At 42.5% G+C, this 20,524-nt stretch overlaps 1 protein-coding gene and 1 pseudogene across 1 annotated transcript in view; one reads left to right on the top strand and one right to left on the bottom strand.

Moving 5' to 3' along the window:
* fz2 (frizzled 2) overlaps positions 1-20,524 on the bottom strand; it is a 320,663-nt gene that overhangs the window by 45,828 nt on the left and 254,311 nt on the right. The gene's annotated exons all lie outside the window — the stretch shown is intronic.
* Positions 10,651-10,769, top strand: LOC136859377 (5S ribosomal RNA; annotated as a pseudogene).

Below are 20,524 nucleotides of genomic sequence, written 5' to 3'. Positions count from 1 at the left end.
GACACAGGTGGGTCTTATGGCGACGATGGGACAGGAAAGGCCTAGGAATAGGAAGGAAGCGCCCGTGGCCTTAATTAAGGTACAGCCCCAGAATTTGCCTGGTGTGAAAACGGGAAACCACGGAAAACCATCTTCAGGGCTGCCGACAGTGGGATTCGAACTCACTATCTCCCGGATGCAAGCTCACAGCTACGCGCCCCTAACCGCACGGCCAACTCTCCCGGTAGTTTCTTTAAACCAAGTGGGTTTTGTTTTGCGGTCACGGAAGAAGTCAAATATTTGTTTGGTTAATCTGTTCGAGTCCATTCTGAGAAGATGACCGTAAAAATGTATCCTTCTTTTTCGCATAGTATCTGAGTGTTTTTTCAATTTTCTTGTAGAGTGTTTCATTCTTGATGAACATTATCCTGAAACTTTAGTTGTATGGTCTTTCTTAAAATGTTCCATTCTTTTTGCTCGAATTTCTCCGTCTCGCCTTTGGAATTCACGGCCAGTGTTTCTGCTGCGTGTAGTGCTTCTGGCTTAATCACTGTTTTATAATGTTTAATTTTGGACTGCCATGAAAGGGATTTCTTTTTATTTGTATCTTGTTAGTTGGAAGGCTAGTTCAAGTTTATTTATCCTGAATGCCATTGATTTGCATTCCACAGCATTCCAACTAATCCATTCTCCGAGATTTGAATTCTTTTACTACGTATTTCAATGTTTTGCTCTTGGACTATGAGGTGTCTATGTGGGTGTTTGTTGCTTGTCATGATTTTGGTTTATTCAAAGGAGATGTGAGAACCTATTTTAGCTGCTTATTTTTCTACTTCAAGAATTTGCTCCCTTGCTTCCTCCGTTGTTTCAGCAAACAACGCCTTATCATCTGCAAAAGCAATACAATTGATTTTAAGGCTCTTCTTTAGTATTTAGGTTCAGTATTTGTTCAGATATTATTATTATTATTATTATTATTATTATTATTAAATCTTTATGGCCATCTAAGGAGCGCGGTTGAACTCATTCAGCTGATGTTTTTGCTTTCTTCTTCTCTCAAAATCTCTTCATCCTCTCACTGAGTTTTTCCTGCGTTCTTCTGTGCAGGCGTTAGTGGTTTTGGTGTTGGGTTCATTTACAAAAGAGTGATATCGATTAATGTTCCTCGGTGATGTTGATTTCAATTTCACTAAGCCAGTTGTTCTTGATTTTTTAATGAAAGGGTAAGATTGAAGATTATTTTAGTGATTCTAACCTCGCTCATTCTGAGAATATGCCCATAGAATTTTAATCGCCTTTTTTTACTGAAAATGTGAGCATTGTTTTCGGCATGGCAATATTTAATACTTCATTATTATTATACTAGAGTACCCCTGTTGCTCCGCATCATTCGTTATAAATAGTTCAGAAACTCGTCTTGATATACCTGTCGTAGTTATATTGTTTTGCTTGCCCTTTTCAAGGGTTTTATGGCCATTTAATAAGAAGCGCGTTATGGTATGACGCAGTTCGTTCTAAGAATTCATCCATTCTGACGTCATCATGCCGTCTGTTTGGTGAAAATCTATCCATATATTCGCTTTTTTATCCTGCTTGGTATTGTGTCATAGAAGGCAAAGGGATTTGTAATCGCAGTTCTAAATAGAACGGTTGTCTTGTGAGCTCATAGCTTAGTCTCGAGGGAGAGCTTTTTGCCAGGCAGAGAACGTTTTTAAGATACACGGTCTTCACTGCTTCTAGTGTAGCTAGATTATCCTTCGATAGATGTTCCCAGATAATGTCTAAGGCGTATGTCATAGTGAAGTGTGCTTGTACGTAGACTTTTTTCTCTTAGCAGCATGCAAGTTTTTAGGAACGCTCTGCAATCTGTTGAATACATTTGGAAGCTGGGAAAGGTTAGAAAATCAGAGAAAATCTAGCAGGGAATAGTTTTCTTCCGTGATCAGAGGAAGTGTATACTCTCTGGCTTAACAGGTAGTAATCAAACATGGCTCCATGCAATGACATTACTAAGGATGAAAATCACATAAATCGGAATAATAATTAATAATAATAATAATAATAATCGTATGGCCTCAGCTACCATGTGCAGACATTTCAATTTGACGCCATCTGGCTGTCTGCTTGTCAATTTCGACGTTCCGTTTTACTCTAGGCCCACTAGATGGCAGACCGAGTAAACCGAAACTCTCTTGGGCGTCTATGGCTGAGATTTAATGAATTTTGTTGGGTACACATCAAATGTGTCACCAGAGATCTTTTACATGCCGACATCGTACGACATGGAATGTCGAATGGACTTTTTTTCCGCCCTTCAAAAATTCGACTGCCTCTGCCGGGTTTGAACCCGCTATCTTGGGATCCGGAGGCCGACACTGGTAAGTAAAGAATGTATTGCGGGTTAGGGCAAGCCCTCGCCTGCAATAATGGAGTGATTATTTAATGATTTGATTTTATGATTACTCAAAGCTGGCTAACACAGAGACCTATCAATGTCTCTTGATTGACCGGCAGGTTATTCCGGAGAGAATAAAACTAGAATGAAACAAATCGGTCCAGTAGAACGGACGGACGGATTTGCAAAGCACTTTATAGTAAACTCTTTTAATATATAGATATATAGTATAATATATAGTATGTACACTCGAAGGAGGGTGCAATAAATGTTATATTTTAGAAGAGGGTCTTTCCCTGAAAGGCTTGCAGACCAAGGCTACTGACCATTGACTTGTAGACACTGTGGATTGGAGCACACAAGTGAAATAAGACAAATAAATACCTTGAATCTATTTCCACTGCGATCAGCGTAGCCAATGAGACAGACTTACTTTAATGTCGCCCACGTGTGTGAGAACACACCATGTGTCTTCATGTCTGCCTATCAGTCCGTCCCCCGCACAGCTAATGATTCCTCACTGGCCAGGCGTGAAGACCCTCGACTCGCAAGTCAGAACCTTCGTCAACAGTTAGCTCTGATGAGTGACAGTAATCAGTAATCGATTGATTTTCTAGTATAAGAGATTCAGATTTAGATATGAATTCAGCGGCGTCGTTCCTAGCTTCTCACTAAAGCAGTCACAAAATGGAGTCATGCCCCTAGTTTTCGGGTTCTTTGTATAGCTACAGGACCTGTAGCGTAAGATTGATCATCATCATCATCATCATCATCATTTCACTATCCAAATGCAATAAGTCGTATGGATATGGTTCCTTTCCTTTGTTCTCCGCCTCCCTACCACCGTTTTCTAAAATGCTGTTTTTAACCAAATCCATCCATCGTCATCTGGATTTTCTTCTTGATATACACCATCACAATCTAGTTTTCAGTATTTTACTGTTTATTTTCCACCTTTATTTCTTTCCATTTGTGTTTATTTCTCATTTTAATAGCAAAGCCGCCTCGATGGTTTAGACATGGTGACCGATACTTCCAGTCTTCTAAAAGTATAGTTTCTTCCTGCTATGTTTCAAATTAAAAGAGTTGATTTTCTACTTGTATATTCCCTTAAAACTATAATCAGAAGCACCGCCTGTGTTGGCAACTCTCGATCTATTTGAACTCTTACGATATAAGATTCGCAAGGCCCTACATCCCGGCCTTTCATTCCTTCCTTCCTTCCTTCCTTCCTTCCTTCCTTCCTTCCTTCCTTCCTTCCTTCTTTCTTTCTTTCTTTCTTTAGTCCAACGTCCGGCTCGATGGCTAAATGGTTAGCGTGCTGGCCTTTGGTTACAGGGGTCCCGGGTTCGATTCCCGGCAGGGTCGGGAATTTTAACCATCATTGGTTAATTTCGGTGGCACGGGGGCTGGGTGTTCGTATCGTCTTCATCATCATTTCATCCTCATAACGACGCGCAGGTCGCCTACGGGAGTCAAATCAATAGACCGGCACCTGGCGAGCCGAACATGTCCTCGAACACTCCCGGCACTAAGAGCCATACGCCATTTCATTTTAGTCCGACGTGATACAACTAGCGGCCCCCAAGCTAAATACGGCCTGCGTACTTAAATCAGTCTCCCGAGAGATATAACAATTTGCCACGATATAAAATCAAATAGCCTGCACTAACAGGGAGCCTGGTATTAACCGAAGGTCAATATGCTCCACTATCTGACCAGGCGTGCTATTATTACCGTCTGTCCCAGAAGGGCTTTGGTCGTGCTGGTTATTATTATTTTAAGGGGAAGACAACCAACCATAGGAAGATGGAGAATATCCAGAACTTCAGGGACAGTAGACCGACACACATTACAACAACCACCACATAACATGTATCATCATACACATTTCGACACAGGTGTAACGATGTGCTAAGCCCCCAAAACCTAGTTGTCTATCTGCCGAACCTATGAATAGTCCTCACCAGTGGCGGCTGCTGGTATCTGAAGCTGGGTGTTGCACCATTATCGTTAAGTAATGCATTACATTCCTACTAAAAGTGCAATATATATGCGGAAATTAAAACACAGGAAATAAAGAGGTTAATTATACAGTATAACGACAGTTATTCTTGCCTCACTTGAACTGAAAATACACCCTACTGTTTTTCATTGAAGGAAAATGTTGGTAATATTGTGGGTGGACCGGTACGGCATGGAAAAGAAATTACCGAGCAAGTTTGGCGTACGGTTAGGGTCGCGTAGCTGTGAGGTTGCATTCAGGAGATAGTGGGTTCGAACTCCACTGTCGGCAGTCCTGAAAATTGGTTTTCGGTATTTTCCCATTTTCACACCAGGCACATTAATTAAGGCCACGGCCGCGTCCTTCCCACTCCAAGTCCTTTCCTATCCCATCATCGTCATAAAACCTATTTGCGTCGGTGCGACATAGAACAAAAATTGCAGAAAAAATGGAAAAAATTACCTTTGCGAGAGGAGAGAAAGCCGGAATTAAGTCATTCGCAGAGAGGTGCAATCTAACGGGGTCATTTTTAATTATTTCTCGATAGGGACTTGCTGGTCTCGTGCAACTTCTTAAGAGCGATACCGGCGAGCGTGCTACCTGATGCTATACAGGCATCCATTCTGACGTCATCATGCTGTCAGTTTGGTAAAAATCTATCCATACATTAACTTATTTTATCCTGCAGTTCTTGGTGGAAAGCTTGGTGTTGTGTTGTAGAAGGCAATGATATTTTTAATCGCACTTCTTCTGTATAGAACAGTTGTCTTGTGAGTTCATAGCTCAGTCTCGAAAGAGCGTTTTTTTTTTTTTTTTTTGCCAGACAGAGAACGTTTTAAGATTACATGGCCTTCACTATTACTAGTGTAGCTAGGTCATCCTTCGATAGGTGTTACCCACATAGCGTACTCCTGTTGAATAGCACCAAGAGGCCCGACGGACGAATCACCATGAACAGCGTCATATGCTCTCATTCCGTATGAACACCGTGGAGAGGTTGGGAATTTAATCCAGGCTTTTGTCACGCAATCTAGTATTTAGAAATTGTATGCCACCACCTATCCTACCCTGCCGCCCAACAATCTGATGGTGAAGAGTGGTGAACAGTTTTTCGACCAATGAGACTCGAACCGGCTAACCACGTTGTCAGACCATATAGAAGCCTGAACGATCATGGCCTAGACCTACTTTTCAAAAGAAAAACTAACCAAGCGAGTTGGCCATGCGGTTAGGGGCTCGCTACTGTGAGATTGCATTCTTGAGATAATGGGTTCGAACTCCATTATAGGTACGGTAGTCCTGAAAATGGTTTTCCGTGCTTTCCCATTTTCACACCAGGCCACACCTTAATTAAGACTACGGTCGCTTCCTTTCCACTCCTAGCCCTTTCCTGTCCAACGTCGCCATAAGATCTATCTGTGTCCGTGCGAAGTACAGCCAATTAAAAAAAATACGCCTCTATACCAATAGATAACGATATACAATTATACATTTTCAAAGGGAGACGGCTAAAATAATGTATAAACGAGAAAACGTAAAAGTGAATTTTCTTATGGAACTGAAACACTGTGTTATTACATTATTACTCAAACTACTGTATAAGAAAGCAATATATGATACAATCACACTCACTACAGTATAGAGTACCGGTGCTTTACAATGGTTTTTAAACAAGTCATACATTTTTCTTTGCTTCTTCGATTTTTCCACAGCCATACACTAGTCGGTTATACACACGTGCGTAGCGATAACGCATTCCATAAATACACGGAGCGTCGGCATCTACTGTCGCTTCGCCAAACTCCTCGTAGGTGGCAACTCTTCTATCCGTAGGTAGTGTCAAAAAGGTTATCTCAGAAGAGTTTGCTTATTGAATTCGATAGGATTAGTTGTCAAGTATTCTCTCTGTGACTCTCACATCCTCGGTACCAAGGAGGATATAACAGGATGGAGATGAAACTCAATAATAAATTCCGGTGCCAAGCCAGATGGCACTTGTAGTTTCAGTCCTCAATCAGAGATAGTGCCACAATGCGCACTGAGTGCAATATCTTACTATTATTATTATCAACAGATGTCCGGCTCCATGGCTAAATGGTTAGCGTGCTGGTCTTTGGTCACAGGGGTCCCGGGTTCGATTCCCGACAAGGTCGGGAATTTTAACCATAATTGGTTAATTTCGCTGGCACGAGGACTGGGTGTATGTGTCGTCTTCATCATCATTTCATCCTCATCACGACGCGCAGGTCGCCTACGGGAGTCAAATCAAAAGACCTGCACCTGGCGAGCCGAACATGTCCTCGGACACTCCCGGCACTAAAAGCCATACGCCAATTCATTATCAACATATAGTGCGCACTGACGCACATCCGGTTATGTTCACCACATCCTTTCCCTCCCCTCTCCTATCCCATCGCCATTCCCTCCAACCCCGGTACTATCCCCACCCACCTCACCTACTATGACGATTATAACTAGGGAGCGGATTTTTATGTAATTACATATTTTTTTTGCGTAAGTTTTAACGCAAGTTACGAAGTTCATTATTCCTATTGTGCATCCCCAAGTGTAAAAACTGAATCTTATTTCACATAAAAACACATATTTTCACATTTTAAAAATGTAAATACATATTTTAAGAAAATCTATAATAGGCACACAAATCGGCAATATTTTTTGATCAATAATATTTAAAATGCTTCTGTGTTATAAAACAATGCTCATATTTTCATTTTACGATTACGGTATTGTTTTTAACAGTGTATTTAACATAATGTATCTGAATGTTTCGGCTATTTATGGACTTCCCTCCATAAGTTCTAAAACTTGCTGGTCACTGGCTACGTCGTTACATTTAGACAGCGATTTGATTTTTTTTTTGCTATTTGTTTTACGTCGTTCACGGGGAGAAAAACAACTATCATGGTAATGAAACTACGCTCGAGGATTTTTTTTACAAGTTTTTACGTCGCACCGACACAGATAGGTCTTTTGGCGACGATGGGATAGGAAAGGCCTAGGAAGTGGAAGGAAGCGGCCGTGGCCTTAATTAAGGTACAGCCCCGGCATTTGCCTGGTGTGAAAATGGGAAACCACGGAAAACCATCTTCAGGGCTGCCGACAGTGGGGCTCGAACCCACTATCACCCGATTACTGGATACTGGCCGCACTTAAGCGACTGCAGCTATCGAGCTCGGTGCGATTTGATTTGCTGCACAAGATGTTTCCTTGCATGATGTCATTCCAACTCTTTATGAGTCAACCCTCTCGGATTTTGTTTATAGAATATCAGCGAAAGGCAATCACGGAGAGATAAGGTGACGTAATTCCGTTACGACATGGGAAACTCGGACGAATATTGCCCCACCATTAGGTAGTGGAATTTCATCACTCCTAAGAGTAAGGTTAGCTGTTCGGGTCCATATATCATTCCCGTGGTTGTGTGATTTTGTATGGATTTATAAGAAATATTTCCTTCAGTGTACGCTGCTATTCTTTTTATTGAAACAGTGATTCACCGTAAATGCGTGTGTCGTAACCTGCAAAATAATGCCAAAAGCGAAGTCGAGTACAAGGTCGCGTCTTCAACAATATGTAGTGGAATTTAAAAGCATTTTCACTACCGATGGAAAAGTATTATTTTGCCAACCGTGTGGTAAAACAGTACGTGCAGATCAACGTTCTCAAGTAATCCAGCATTTGTCTGGAAATAAGCATACTGCGGCTGCTTCGCGTGTGCGTTCGCGACAATTACTAATAGCTGAACCAGCTACTTCAAATGCAGGCCCATCTAAATATTCCCAGTATTATTTAGATGTGTGCAGAGCATTTGTTTGCGCCGACATTCCTCTTGGTAAAATAAATAATCCGGGACTGAGAAATTTCCTAACAAAGTACATTAATTTTGAGCCTCCAGACGAATCCACATTAAGGAAAAACTATCTCCCAAAATGTTACGAAGAAACTTTACAGAGAATTCGGGCAGTATGTGATGGCGAAAAACTGTGGGTGAGCATTGACGAAACCACTGATTCAAGTGGCAGAAAAGTAGGAAATGTTGTAGTTGGTGTGTTGAAGAATGACAAAACTGCTTGCGAACGTTCTTATTTGCTAGCGTGTAAAGAAATGCTTGCTGCAAACCATGTCACTGTAGCTAGGTTATTCAATGAAGACATGCACTTACTTTGGCCAAAAGGTATAAAATACGACCATGTATTGCTTTTCCTTACTGACAGTGCAGCTTACATGAAAAAGGCAGCCGAAGGCCTTTCTGTGAGCTTTCCGAAAATGATACACGTAACTTGCGTTGTTCATGCTCTACACAGGTTATGTGAAACTGTGCGGGCTCAGTATCCTCAAGTGGATAAATTAGTGTCTAATGGCAAAAAGGTCTTCGTAAAAGCACCCTCAAGAATAGATCTCTTTAAAGTGAAAAACCCGGATCTTGCGCTTCCTCCTCTGCCTATTGTTACGCGGTGGGGTACCTGGCTTAGCGCTGTGGTATACTACGCAGACAATTTCGAAAGTTTTGCATCCGTTGTGAACGTGCTAGATAAAAACGACGCGTCGTCAATTGAGATTCTTCAAGAGATACTAAAAGACAGCTCTTTGAAAAATGATGTGGCGTTTATATATGCCAATCTAAGCTTCTTGTGTAAAACTATAGACATACTTGAAAAATCCACTAACCTGTTGCCCGAAACAGTGAAGGAAGTGCGCGCTGTTGAAAATAAATTAGATTCACTCCCAGCTTCGCAGGTACAGGGACTGTTAAAGGTCAAATATCAAAATTTGTTCAGGAAAAACAGAGGATTTCAAACAATGTGCCAAATTTCTAGTGTATTAGAGGGTGCTCATGTTGGCGAAATTGATGGCGTTATTGTTGGTGACATTCCTCTCTTTAACTACGCTCGTCTGACTTCCTGTGATGTGGAGCGATCGTTTTCGCAGTATAAGGCGTTCTTTAGAGATAATCGGCATGCATTTGTGATGGACAATTTGGAGATGACCTTTGTTGTTCACTGCAATTCTGAGACTACTTCTAGCAACTAATATTCCAGCGTGTGATGGGTGAGTACGAACTGGTACTATTTTTTCAAAGATGATAGGTTGCTTTTGCCATATTTAAACAAAACATTACCTTTAAAAAATAACCATTCATAATATCTACTCTGGCATATCAAAAATTAATATACCATACAGCACGTTTCCATACACAGACACCATTTTGCCTTAAGGAGCACGTTTGGTAGCACCATATTCTAATACAAAACATTATACTTATTTATTTCTTGAGCGCGAGTAGTTATGTGATATTTAAAGGAAAATAATTTCAATTTTTTATCACATATTTTAAAGTTTTTCATCACATAAAAAACAAATATTTTTCACATTTTTAGCACATAAAAATCCGCTCCCTAATTATAACGCAGTTGTACTACAGTGGAACCTCGATATCTCGGGATCTAAATTTTACTTCGAGTTATATAGAAATTTCGAAATATAGAGAATGCCGTTTTTGAGCATGTATAGCACATAATTGTATCATGTGTTTCTACGGGCTTGTACTGAATACATTATTTTTAACGGTACTTAAAAATATGCAAACAAACTCTGTTTTACGGCATCCTGTCTTCTAAAAAGTCACTGTAATAAGTGCTATTCAGTAGTGAAACAAGAAACATACCTTCGTTAACACCTTTGGAAAAAAATCCGTTAGTCTCTTCTGTTTGCTACTGTTAACTTTTCCTCCCTTCACGTTGAAACTTCTCGTCAATACCACACAGCCGAGATCCGTAAATAGAGCTTGTCATATGCGACTTCGGGGGTTGCTTTTGTATGTGACTGGTATTAATTCACATCCAAGAAACAGAGAAACTTCACCGATTTTCCGATCACGAGAAGTTTTAGTTTTTCGATTCCCGTCACATTAGCTCCCACCATCACTGTAACCCTTTCTTTACTGGTTAACTGTTCCTCACAAACCACAAATGCCGTATTGCACAAAATTCGAGTTCGGCCCTACAGAGTATTTTTTGCTTCAAGGGAGGAAATGTTTGCTTCGAGAAATCGAGAAATTCGTGCAACCGAATTTCGAGTAACAAAGAAATAGAACACACGTGAAGAATAGGACAAACGGTCGGGAAATTTAAGTTACTTCGAGATACTGAAAATTCGCGCAATGGAGGTTCGAGATATCGAAGTTCGACTACATTTCCAATCCCAATACATTATAATTAATATATTTTTAAGTACGTACTATGTTTTAAATTCTAACGGCCATACCATGTTGAATACACCGGTTCTCGTCCAATCACCACAGTTACGCAACATTGGGTTTGGTTAGTACTTGGATGGGTGACCGCTTGGGAACACAACGTGCCGTTGGCTCAATTCTCTTGCATTCTCCGTGGCTTAGGCTGCAGCACGCCGGCCTCTCACCGCTGGGTTCCGTGGTTCAAATCCCGGTCACTCCTTGTGAGATATATGCTGGACAAAACGGAGGTGGGACATGTTTTTCTCCGGGTACTCCGGTTTTCCCTGTCACCTTTCATTCCAGCAACACTCTCCAATATCATTTCATCTCATCTGTCAGGCATCTGTCAATCATCGCCCCAAAGGAGTGCGACAGGCTTCTGCAGCCGGCACAATTCCTATCATCGCCGCTAGATGGGGAGGTTCATTCATTCCATTCCTGGCCCGGTCAAATGACTGGAAATAGACTGTGGATGTTTTAATATGTTGTAAATAATGATCTGATACCCCTAGTTCGTAACAGCCTGCTATGTTAATGAGAGCATAGCCGCAACCATAACTTCACACCACAAAGAATCTTGAAATGAATGACTGACACATTAACAGAAAGCTAATACTGAAAATCCACAGCCTGTTTCCGGTCATTCGACCGAGTCAGGAATGCAATGAATGAAGCCCCCATACAGCGGCGAGGATAGGAATTGTGCCGGCTGCCGAAGCCTGTCGCACTCCCCTGGGGCAATGATTAATTAATGACAGATGAAATGAAATGATATTGGAGAGTGTTGCTGGAATGAAATATGACAGGGAAAACTGGAGTACCCGGAGAAAAACCCGTCCCGCCTCCGCTTTGTCCAGCACAAATCTCACATGGAGTGACCAGGATTTGAAACACGGAGCCCAGTGGTGAGAGGCCGGCGCACTGCCGCCTGAGCCATGGAGGCTCAGAAAGCTGATAGTATGACAAATAATAAATCACTTCAAAAGCAAGACAGCAGAGCACACACCGCATACGCAAGATAATGGTTATCACATCAGTATCCAAGTACCACATGAAAATACAAAGAATATAATTAAATGCAATGAGATAGGAAATATATAGAAATACATGAATAGTATCATCAGCTTCTAGCCCCTGAGGCGTGTTCAAACAAAAAATACAGGACTCCAGGAGGACTGGCGAAGATATAAATTTCTAACAAACAAGCACAAGGAACAAAGTTTTGCAGCGTTTACAATTTCAAATAGCACAGACACAAGAGAACATGGAATTCGAACAACACAAATAGTATCATGGGAACTATCGCTTATAATCGATATGAGTAAGTTCGAACACGGTTAATCGATTGGATAAAATCGGATTCTTTGCAAACCAGCTTTATTATCCCCATAATACTTGACGTTATATGACTATTCCTTTGTCAGAAGTTCCCACTGATTGAGGTTAGACTTTGAAATACTTCACCTCGAGTCAAACAGCCTCTTAATTATTAAAATATCTGATTTCATGCTTACTTGCTTGCCATCTATAGAACCAGCCTACAACTATCTACACACTGTGAATGGCCTCCAGCGCAATCTAAAAATAGTGGCGGGAACTAACTGAAGCTAGCTGCAGAGTCAAACCGAAAGCACCATTAGAGTTTCACCGGGTGTTCAGTTCTGAACAGCATATAAATGGGTAAGTAAATATGTTTCGTTCATGAGGACCAGGCAAATAAGACGTATTCATGAGAAAACGTACAACCGAAAAACGTATAGGGCCTAATCGGGCTAAATATTAATGGACACAGGTCGATGCCTAAAACATTTAGCGTAAACAAGCGAAAAACGTAGAAGTGAGTAACGCATAACTGTATTTCATAAGACAATTGGGAAGAAGACGAAGACGCTTGTAGATGAGCGACTGATTGGCAACATGGCGATCTCCCGCTTTCCATAATGACGTCATCTCAGAAGGCTGGCGGTGAGAGGGAATCAGTGGGCTGTTAAAAGGGCCATCAAGATGTCAGTCATCATTGTGGAGGTGAGTGATGGATTGGAGGAAATAACAGTTTACTGCCGCCTATGGGGGAGGTAGGTGTCTCCACGAGCGCTTAGCGCCAACCCCCCCGGGAGCTCAGCAGGCTCCTTAATTGCGTGTTCTATTATCCGGGAGCATTAGTGTGCGACAGGGGTTACACACTTTACAGGTTAGGCCCGGTTACACTAGTCAGGTGGTAAACAAACAACCATATGTGACCACAATCATGGATTCAGGACATGGGGTCATGCCAAGGAATATGGTTTCAATCCTAGCCAAGGTCTGTAGGTTTTTCGAAGAAGGGATCTTTCAACACAATAATGATCCTATAAATCTAAACAAAAATCCGAAAAACAATTTATTTCATTTCATACCATGACGTAATCTTCTGGTATGGGCTAGAACAATTTTGTTACTTTCATTGATCTGTCTCAGTCTTATCCTTGCCTTTGACTATATGAAAGTGACTGAGGTATCACCGATGCTAGTAATACCATTCCTTATACAGCCAGTTCCTACTAGAATGGTGTTAAAATGTTGCTCATAGGCTCGGGTGGTGCATTCATTTCAGCGGGCTTGGCAGCCTGATACAACAACAACAACAACAACAACAACTTGCTTTATGTCGCACCGATACAGATAGGTCTTATGGCGACGATGGGAGAGGAAAGGGCTAGGAGTGGGAAGGAAGCGGCCGTGACCTTAACTAAGGTACAGCTCCAGCATTTGCCTGGTGGGAAAATGGGAAACCACGGAAAACCATCTTCAGAGCTGCCGATAGTAGGTTTCGAAACCACCATCTGGGAAATGTAAGCTCACAGCTATATGACCCAAACCACGCGGGCAACTTGCTCGATGGTTAAAAAGATAAACATCTATTCTAATGCATAGTTCTGTTGATACTGACAGTTCAGTGTGATATTTGGGCTTGAATTCCGGAGCGCAATAATCGTATTCTTGAATGCAACTTAAAAATCCATCATTCGACCGGGTCAGGACTGGAATGAATGAAACCCCATCTAGCGACGAGGATAAGAATTTTTTTTATTTTTATTTTTTTGCTAGTTGCTTTACGTCGCACCGACTCAGATAGGTCTTATGGCGACGATGGGACAGGATAGGGCTAGGAGTGGGAAGGAATCGGCCGTGGCCTTAATTAAGGTACAGCCCCAGCATTTGCCGTGTGTGAAAATGGGAAACCACGGAAAACCATTTTCAGGGCTGCCGATAGTGGGGTTCGAACCTACTATCTCCCGAATACTGGATACTGGCCGCAATTAAGCGACTGCAGCTATCGAGCTCGGTAGGATAAGAATTGTGCTAGCTGCTGAAGCTTGCCGCACTCCTCTGGGGCAATGATTAATGACTGACAGATGAAGTGAAATTATATTGGAGAATGTTGCTGGAATGAAAGGTGGCAGGGAAAAACGGAGTACCCCGAGAAAAACCTGTCCCGCCTCCGCTTTGTCCAGCATAGATCTCCCATGGAGTGACGGCGATTTGAACAACGCAACCCAGCGGCGAGAGACCGGCGCGCTGGAACTTCTTCGAAGGATAAAGGCGTATTGAAATGAAAATCCACGGCCTATTCCCAGCTTCAACCGGGACAGGAATATAATGAATGAAGCCCTCATCTACCGGCAAGGATAGGAACTGTGCCGGCTGCCGAAGCCTGTCGCACTCTTCTAGACACAAGCCTATTATGGCTCGCGAGCGCCGTACTTTCTACTTACAACTGTCCCGCATGCAGCAGTGATGCATGGGATGCCTAATCACTTGTTTTCCAAGGAGTGCTAAACGTGCTGTATTGTAGATGTGAAACAAATAGCAGTCATTTTACTGCACACTTTCCATAACAGGGTACATTTGTAAATACGCGAAAGGCGCAGGAAATTAAAATTTAATAACTTATTAATTTATACAAGTGTAGACATTCCACTCTATAAAATACTTGTTTGTATGAAGCAAGAACTAATACTTTTCTGTGAAATACGTGTGTAGAAGGCAGACGTCTGTTAGGAGATTCGGTTGCATTCTCACCAGATTCTCCACAGATTTAAATAATGTCTGGGTAGTATTCGTCATTGCTAAACACACTAGCCATTGCCGATATGCAGACAGCAAATGTAGTGCTGCTGCACACTAGTACATACACCAGCCTAGTACTATGCAATCGTAAACGGGGTCTACTAATCCAAGCGGTTGCATTAGGCGGGTAACGCTGAGGAAATGCTGCGACCGACCGTCCAGTTATCTTTTCATATTCTGACGTAACCTGCGTGCTGGCAGTAGTGCCCCTGTGAAAATCAGTTAGTAGACATCCCATTCATCATTTGTGCATGCGAGACATTTATAAGTACGGCGCTTGCGAACCGCTTGGGATAATTTTATATTAAATAATGGATGTTAGTAGAATTAACGAGTTCTGTCAGAGAAAAAGTAATTGTGTTGGCAACACTACTCACGTTCAGCAATTTTTTACTCTTTTAGGGGTTGGTACCGGTGTTATGTTAACAGCCCGCTGCTGTCTTCAGTCCATTGTTGAGTGTTGAAGCGAGTGTGCGTGGTATTGTATTTGTATAGAATCGACATTTTATTGCAAAGATTAAAATATATTTCCAACCAAGGAGGAAGTGCTGATAGACAGGGTGATCGAGATTGCGAAGTGAAAGTAGGCCTATAGCTAAATGAGAGAAAGTAAGATGCTTCCTTCATGTGACTGTAGGTATTTATCACTTGTAACAATTAATAATGATACAGAAAATCATTTTTGATCATATGAGCGTATTTATAATATTCTAAGTTGAAAGGTCGATCATTGTGCCTCAGATGTATTGTTAGCGCTATTAGCTCACAATAAAATCCATACGGAAACACACACGCACAATATATACAGTAAGTATCGATTATCTGAATACCGATCAACCAAAACACTGGTTAACCGAAAGCGTTCCAGTCAGCAAATTCGAATTTGCGCACCGAACGAGTTGGCCGTGCGGTTAGGATCGCGTACTGTGAGCTTGCATTCGGGAGATAATGGGTTCGAACCACTGTCGGCAGCACTGAAGATGGTTTTCTGTGGTTTCCCATTTTCACACCAGGCAAATGCTAGGGCTGTGCCTTAATTAAGATCACAGCTGCTTCTTTCCCACTCCTAACACTTTCCTATCCCGTCGTCACCATACGATCTATCAGTGTCGGTGCTACATAAAGCAGTTTATTTTATTTTTTTCAAATTTGCGCGCCATGTAGAAGTTCTGTTAGATGTTGTGCCGTTAGTGGCGACTAAACGTAAACGCGCTGTTCTCAGTGTTTTTGATGAAGTTAAAATAATAGAGCTAGTGGATCAAACTTAGCAAGGGAATGTGAAGTTGGAAATGCAAACAATATTGGACATTAACAAGAACAGTGACGTCACTACAAAATTTGCGAGTGAAGATGGAAGCTTGCCATCTGGTGAGAAAGCTTTTCATTGACTTTAGGCGGCTGTGAAGTGGTTATAACAACAAGAAGAACGTGATGCTGTCCAAACGTTAACACGTTTGCGAAATTTAGGGGAAATACAGAAAAAGAAAAAAAAAGAGTTTCATCTCTGAAGCAAAAGAAAATTTTGGACTTCTTTTCCTAAACTGTAGGCCTGCTTTAATGCATTACTTTATGCAAGGTTATTTGTAAAATGTGGAATACAAAATATATCGTCGTTGCACATGCAAAAATCGCTATGTAAAATATTTCAGCTTAGAACTTTGGCCGGTAAGGTTTTATCATCTAAAGGTTGTCCTCGGACACTCCCGGCACTAAAAGCCATACGCCATTTCATTTTCACCTAAAGGTTCATTACTGTGAGAGTCATGTCGAAGAATTCTCGCTCCTATAATATATGTACTGCGGGTCAGTATTTCTCTCACAATATTAACAGATACCGGCTTTCGCAGGCGCAACGACGATATACAGTGTCGTGTTTAACACTAATTTATTTGCAAATGATCGATTATCCGAAAAATCATTTATCCGAACACCCTCAGACCCCGGTTGTTTCGGATAATCGAGTGGAGAGAGAGAGAGAAAGAAAGAAAGAAAGAAAGAAGGAAAGAAAAGATATCTAGCGGCTTCTTGGTCACTTGGTCAGTAAGCTGGCCTTCGGTCCAGATGACCCTGGGTTTGATTCCCAGGCGGGTGGGGAATTTTAACTGCGCATGGTTAATTCCTCTGGCCCGGGGAGTGGAAGTTTGAGCTCATCTTACTACACTTCTCTTCACCCACATACAACGCTCCACACTACCAACCACCAGAGAAACATGCAATAATATATCCTTCGTCAAGAAGGGCATCCAGCCGTAACACTGGAAGATATCTCCATCAAGTGCCGACCCCAATAAATTGGGAAAAGGCCAAGAAGAAATATATTGATTTTGTGTGAGGCTTGGACCATAAAGGCTTTGGACAGAAAACGCATATTTGCCTTTGAAATATGGTGCTGGCGTAGAATGTTACGTGTCCCTTGGACCGCAAGAACCACCAATGCGTCCATCTTCAGGATCTGAAAATTTTAAAACGTCTTTCTTCTCGTATAAATGAAAGAATACTCCAGTTCTTTGGACACATCGCGAGAAGACCTGGAGAAAATCTAGAGTAATCATGGAAGGGAGGGTTGAGGGCACTAGACCACGGAAGGACTGCAAGTAGATGGATGGAACAAGTGAAGATCGTCCGCGATAGGGAAGCTGCAGCAGAGATGTAACCAGCAAAGCCAGTGGGGTCACGACATTCAGAATTGAGTAAATCGATTTGTGATGATTAAGATTTGAGATACCAAGTTTCGAATATTCGCTGTTAAAAAGGTGGCAAACCTGAGTTCCACACTCTCAATTTTCACTCGTCCCAGACGCTATGCTCGAAGAATTCGGTGAATGATAACCGATGATATATTTGCTCAGGAGATGAAGCAGAAAGAGAATGTTGTGAGGCTGACTCACGTGTTGCTGCAATCCTTACCCGCCATCATTTCCGGTGCACACCCTCGTCATGCCTGTCACTCAATATCTAGCGGCGGCCAGCTGAACAGCGAGAACCCTACAACAAATTAGATTTGATATTCCCCCTCATGAGCAAGTCACAGATCAATAGAGGGTCACCAGGGACAGATATATCACAGCCCCCCTGCTAGATATCATCATCATAATCATCGTCATCGTTATCAGGCAATGATGGGTTCATTATCGTAACTCCAGCGGCTGTACCAGAACGCATGATCAAAGTGCTATTTTCGAATGGTGGGACTTGGGAATGCCGCGTCATTCGGATAAACAATTGAATATTTCCCACTGTGGAGGACTTGTTGCTATGGTAACAACGACATCGTTGCCAGTATGTTTAACGCTCCATCTCCACGTGGCGAATGCGTCCAATAGCTTGCATTCCTCGTTATTTCCCTTCGTTCTCGAGTAATCTACTCTTGTTCCTTTACTATCAAGTTTTGGTTACAGTAAAGGTTAATTTTAAACAAAGTGGGCTATATTAACCTGCTGGCATCGTCGTCGTCGTCGTCATCGTCGTCGGTCACTCGATGTCATCGTACCACAGGGACTGTAATTCAAGTAGTGGCAATATCGATGCAACGCAATATTTAATGAACTAACAAGTACAATTGAATTAAATTCAATCAAATTAGTAACCCGAAAAGCGTATTACTTTTTGCCAAATGCCGGATAGCCGTTGGGGACCGTTGGCAAGGCGTTCTCTGTTGATGACAGCGACGGAGCGCCCTACTGCGAGGAGTACAGTTGCCACGTCAGGAAATCAGTGGCCTCGGAGGAGTTCCTTCAACTTCAGAAACAGGTCGAAGTCACAAGGATTCATACCTGGTGAGTACGGAGGGTGTTCCAAGACCTCCCAATGCCACCGTTGCTATAAGAGCTTAACACTGTTTGCGACGTGACACCGTGCGTTCTCATCCATCACGATAGGACACTCGTCTCGCAATTAGTGTGGACGTTTGCGCCGCATAGCCGGGCGCTGATGTCGCTCCAGAAATCGGCAATAGCAGTCACTGTTGACGGTTTATCCCCCAGGCTCAGCATGCACACGAATAACACCCTCGTAGTCATATGCCACAATCAACATAAGCTTCACCTGACTGGGTTCCTGTCGACATTACTGTGGTCGTGGCGAACCTGGTGACGCCATTCATTCGACTGACTCTTTAATTCAGGCTCGCAGGTTCGTGCCCACGTCTCATCAATGGCGACAATACGCTGCAGAAATGCGTTTCCTTCGTTGTGGTATCTGTCCAGGTGGATGCCAGCCAGTGCATATGGTGCCATTTCTGTACGTCGGTGAGTTGATGTGGAACACAACGGGACGCAGTTTTCCTCATGCTAGACATGTCGTCAGTCTATGCCACACCGTTTGATGATTGAGACCAAGATCTGCGGATAATTCCCGGACAGTCCATCGATGGTCTACGGAAACGTGACCACTGACGAAGTCAATCTAATCTTGAGGAATGGACGGCCGACTTGTGCGGTGCAAATCCGCTGTCTCATTCCGACCCGCACGAAACACCTTGACCCATCGTGCAACGATCTTATACGGTAATGGAGTCTTGCCACAGGATTCACTAATCCTCGATAACATTCTGATGGATTTTTACCACGGCCAACCTCGCTTTTAATCCACGAACACTGATCACCTTTTGGAAACATGCTTTAGAGAGGTGTAATAGACACTCTTCACTTCAACGCCACACAGCAACAACACTCTCAACTGGATGGCCATCAAATGCACGCTACACACCGACAACAGCGCCACCTGACCGCTCCCTTATCCTATTTGCACATGCGAGTGTCTGGACTATGTTGCAGCTACTTCGTTTGGCCGATGCGAACTGTATAGCAGTGCGGATAATTTCTAAATAATTACCTTTATTTTCACTCAGGTATACTTTAAAAATCACAAGTGAGTCTTTCATGGATTTCATGCAGTTATTTTTCCTTGTGGTCAGGCGACCCTTGACACTGGTATGGGAAGATGGTGATATATATAAAGAGCCTTGAGACCATAAAGTTGTAAATCTGACCTACGCCAAACTGGCTCCTGCCTGCAATTAGGGGAAGGAAGGAAGGAAGGAAGGAAGGAAGGAAGGAAGGAAGGAAGGAAGGTTCCGAAAGAGAACCGTTCAATACGTCGGTAGTTGTCACAAGAGGAAACGTGGCACTGTAGTGGGCTGTTGCCAGGTATCAGGCCTATTGTATTATGTTAACAGATCTATCCGTTTCAATACCCTGGGTGTAATATAGTCACGTAGTTGCAATATCCGCGGATAACCATTCGCGGTTGCGGATGAAAGAAATGCGGATGCGGATAAGATTTTATTTATCCGCGCAGGGATCTAGTCACGGGCACTGAGGTATATTTCATCCTCTTACCGTCCGGCTCCATGGCTAAATGGTTAGCGTGCTGGCCTTTGGTCACAGGGGTCCCGGATTCGATTCCCGGCAGGGTCGGGAATTTTAACCACAATTGGTTAATTTCGCTGGCACGGGTGATGGGTGTGTGTGTCGTCTTCATCATCATTTCATCCTCATCACGACGCGCAGGTCGCCTACGGGTGCCAACTCGAAAGACCTGCATCTGGCGAGCTGAACATGTTCTCGGACACTCCCGACACTAAAAAAGCCACACGCCATTTAATTTTTTTCATCCTCTAACCGCGCGTATTCGTCAGTCTGGTAGTCTGACTCAGAGTCAATGTGTCTGTGTAGTTCTATCTAGTTTCGGTTATGCTGTTCGTGCGTAGGCAAATACTAAATTACTTTTTAATAGTATAATCACACCGTACTTCCACTTAATTGTAATACGTGTGTAA

Source organism: Anabrus simplex, chromosome 1 (genome assembly GCF_040414725.1).
Source record: "Anabrus simplex isolate iqAnaSimp1 chromosome 1, ASM4041472v1, whole genome shotgun sequence".
NCBI classification, from domain to species: Eukaryota; Metazoa; Arthropoda; class Insecta; order Orthoptera; family Tettigoniidae; genus Anabrus; species Anabrus simplex.
This window is presented reverse-complemented; position numbering and strand designations above follow the sequence as displayed.